The sequence below is a fragment of the Myotis brandtii genome, unplaced genomic scaffold, assembly GCF_000412655.1.
Source record: "Myotis brandtii unplaced genomic scaffold, ASM41265v1 scaffold449, whole genome shotgun sequence".
In the NCBI taxonomy this organism is placed as follows: domain Eukaryota; kingdom Metazoa; phylum Chordata; class Mammalia; order Chiroptera; family Vespertilionidae; genus Myotis; species Myotis brandtii.
In genome coordinates, this window is record NW_005367171.1 from 223308 (window position 1) to 227903 (window position 4596).

Below are 4596 nucleotides of genomic sequence, written 5' to 3' on the forward strand. Positions count from 1 at the left end.
TCACTGATTTGATTTTTGTTGCTATAATTCTGCTTCTTCCAGAATAGCTTAAAAGGAAAACATGTGGTATGGAACCAATTTGACTGGCTTCTTCCACTTAGCTTCTGGGTAAGAGCACCATGTTGTTGATGTATCTTTAGTTGGTTCTTTTTTTGCTTAGAAGTGTTCTATTTTATGGATGAACCACAATTTGTATATTTATTCACTGGCTAAAATTTGAATTGTTTCCATTTTTTGGTGATTATGAAAAAAGTTGTTATGATTTTCAGGTGCAAATCTTTGTGCAGAAATACATTTTCAACACTTGTAAAATTATCTTGTTGTGGGCTAGTTGGTTCATATGTTAAGTATACATATATGCAACTTTATACCACACTGCCCAACTGGTTTGTTGTGAAGGGCCATTGCCAATAATCATTTTCACTAGCAATCTAAGGGATTTGCAAATGCTTTCACACCCACTAGCAATTTTTTTTTTGCATGTGCAATTTTAGATAGTCTAGTAGATATGTTGTAATATCTCATTGTGATTTACATTTGAATTTTTCTAATGATTAATGTCAAACATCTTTTCATGAGTTTATTTGCCATCTATAGTTTTTTCCTGTGTGTATAAAGTTTCTGTTGGAAACTTTTGTCTACTTGTATTGGGTTTAGTCTTATTATTGTGTTTTCAGAGTTCATTTGAGAGCAGAAATTTTCATTATAAAGTATAAATTATCAATTTTTATTTTGTGGTTTGTGCCTTTGTGTAGTATATAAGAATGTTTGCCTGCCAAAAGGTTTTTTTGTATATTTTTTTCTAGAAATTGTATATTTTATAAGTTTCACATTAAGTATGATTCATCATGTTAACCTGTTTCTTTTTTTAAATGAATTTATTGGAATGACATTGGGTAATAAAATTATATAGGTTTCAGGTATACAATTTTATAATACATCATCTATAAGTTGTTTGTGTATCTACCACCCCCAAGTCAAGTCTCCTTCCATTACCACTTATCCCCCCTTTATCCTCTTCTAACTCCTTCCAACCCCAACCCTTTCCCTCTGGCAATCACCAGACTGTTGTATTGGTCCATGAGTCTTTTTCTATTTTTGCTTAATCCCTTCACCGATCTGGCAAAGTCTCCACCCCACTCCCGCCTAACAGCTGTCAGTCTGTTCTCTGTATCTATTTGTCTGAATCCACGTCATTAGCTTATTTTGCTCATTGTTTTTTGTTTGTTTGTTTTTTTGTTTTGTATGCAACGTGTGGGAATAAAATAGATGCGTTGGTTTTTTTCCTTCCTCCTAGCAAAATTTGTTGAAAAGTGTATACTTTCATGAACTACCTTGGAACATTACAAACCTAGCTGTTTTTCTCAGTGGTTAGGGCATTGGCCCATGAACTGAAGGATCCCTGGATTAGATTGGGGTCAAGGGCACATACCCCAGTTGCAGGCTTGATCCCTGGCTCCGGTTGGGAAATATGCACAGGAGGCAAACAATCAATCAATGTGTCTCTTACATTGATGTTTCTCTCTCTCTGTCTCTCACCCTTCCTCCCACTTTGTCTAAAAATCAATGAAAACAGTATTCTCTGATGAGGATTAACAACAACAAAAAATTAATTGACTAGAAAGATGTAGGTCTATTTTGAACTATTTATATATTTCCATCAATTGATATGTCTATCCTACCACTAAAACTACACTGTCTTGATTATTGAAGCTTTATAGTAAATCTTGAAATATGGCTTTGTGCTTTCTTCAAACTTCTTTTTCTGTTTCAAAATTTGTCTGTTTAATCTAGGGCCATTGCCTTTCCATATAAACTATAAAATCACCTTCCCAATATCTAAAAATAACCCTCATTGGATTGTGATCAGTATTATTTTTTTTTTAAAAAAATTATATTATATCTAATTTTTTCTTTTTTTTAATTGCTTAAAACATTACAAAGCGTAGTATATTTGCCTCTCTCTCTCTCTTTTTTTTTAATCAGTATTCTTTGAATCTATATGACAATTTGGAAAGAATTGACAACTTAGCAAATGTTAAGTTTTCCAATACATGAACAGAGTGTATCTCTCAATTTACTTAGATCATTTAAAATTTTTCTTATCAGTGTTTTCTATTTTCAGCATAAAGTTTTTGCACTTTATATTAGTCTAAATATAAAATATTTTGTTTTCTTTTTTTATGATATAAACTAGTGGCCTCGTGCACAAAATTCATGCACGGGGGAGGGGAGGTGTCCCTCAGCCCAGCCTGCACCCTCTCCAATCTGGGACCCCTTAGGGAATGTCCCTGTGGGATCGGGCCTAAACCGGCAGTTGGACATCCCTCTCGCAATCCGGGATCTAACCGCTCACCTGCCTGCCTGCCCGATTGCCCCTAACCACTCTGCCTGTTGGCCTGCTCGCCCCCAACTGCCCCCCGCCTGCTGGCCTGATAGCCCCCAAATGCCCTCCCCGGCCAGCCTGATGGCCCCCAAATGCCCTCCCCGGCCGTCCCCATGGCCCTCAACTGCCCTTCCCAGCCAGCCTGATGGCTCCCCAACTACCCTCCCTGGCCGGCTTCATGGTCCCCAACTGCCCTCACCGGCCAGAGGCCCTCTGCGGCCGGGTGCGGAATGCCTGGCCAATGCCGCTGCCAAGACAGCGAGGCCATCAGATAGAACATCCACTGTCATCGCATGCAATTGGTTTAGTTACATCATAAATTCCACCCCCAACTCCATTCAGTAGAAAATGCCAACTACCTGGAACTTATGGAATAACGCGTGGTGATTCCCTGCAGGTTTCTGAGCTGCGTATGTGGGAAAAAGTAGGATGTGTGTGTCATATATATATCTATCTATCTCACAGATGTGCATGCATGCATGTGTCGAGGGTAAAGGACACACAACATCAAGAGAGTTGGCAGCTACACCTCAGGAGCAATGACTGGCAGGAGACTGGCTCTAGACTGTAACTTCCCAAGCCTATCGCAGTACATTTCCAGAACATGTCCCACCTCTGTCATACCACCTGCTGACAGGAGGCTGACTCCTTCACCGCAGCTGTTTTGTGTGGGTCCTTTGACCCCTGACTTCCCAGCATCCTCGGCCAGTATGTCAGGCATGCTGGTCATTCACAGGGGGCCATAGCCACTGGCTGTACAGGCCCCTGGGCTGATGTCATGTTAATCACTCAGTGTGAGCAGGCAGAGCTGCCCGAGAGGATGGCCTCTCCCATGGGCACACAGCGGCAGGGGAAAGCATTCTATGGGGCCTGCTAATACCAAAACTAGACGAAAACATAAAATAGACCACTATAAAAAGATTTAAAAATATAACAACTTGGCATGATGCAATATTTTAACAAGAACAAAGATGCAAAATTCTTTAAGAAATTATTAGCAAATTCATTTAGAAGCATATAAACAAGTGGAAAATATACCATGTTCATGGATTGGTAGAATTATATCATTAAAATGTCCATACTACCCATAGATTCAATGCAATCCATATTAAAAGTGTAAAGGCATATTTCACAGATCTAGAACAAATACTCCAAAAATTTATATGGCACCAAAAAAGACCCTGAATATATCATGAGATAGAAGAACCATGTTGGAGGGATCACAATACAAGATATGAAGTTATACTGCAAAGGGCTTTATATCAAAATAGCCTAGTATTGGTTCAAGAACAGGCATATAGATCAATGGAACCAAACAGAAACACCAGAAATAGACCCAAGCCATTATGCCCAATTAATATTTGACAAAGGAGGCAAGAGCATACAATGGAGTAAAGTAGTGTCTTCAATAAATGGTGTCGGTATACTTGGACAAGTATATGCAAAAAAAAAAAAAAGAAGAAGAAAAGAAACTAGACCATCAACTTACACAATATACAAGAATAAACTCAAAATGGATAACAGACTTAAGTGTAAATTGTGAAGCCATAAAAATCTTAGAAGAAATCACAGGAGCAAAATTAGACATCTCTCCTAGTAATAAGTTTGCAAATACATCTATTAGGGTAAGGGAAACAAAGTTAAAAATAAACAAATGGTACTACATCAAAATAAAAAGCTTCTGCACAGCAAAGGAAGCCATCAACACAATGAAAACAGAGTCCACTGTATGGGAGAACACATTTTCCAATGATATCTACTAATATAAAAACCCTGGGTGGTGTTCATCACGTCCAAAACTGCCGCGACCAAGCGGAAGGAAGTCAGTCCTACAGGGGTTGTCTTGGCAATGGTTGCGCCCTCCCCCGAGCTGTTTCCTGTAAGGGCAGGGTTTGAGGCAGGAACCCGCCCTGGGAGCGTGGAGGCATCTCTTTCTAAAGTGTGCCACGCGCCAGCACGGCCAGGGGTGAACCTGAATGGGGGTGGCTGAAAGGCTTAGAAAAGACAGACAAGAGAATGAAAGCCGGGTCTTGGTGGGATGTTACTTCTCTGAGAGACAGCGACCACGCCCACAGCCATGCCTTTATTTTATAGCAGATGCTACGAGGCAAAGTAAGGGCATGACCAAGATGTTTACAACATTCTCCTGGGTTTCAATCCTACTCAACTACATGCACCTGAACTCTATCAAGCCTACATCACTCAGGCAC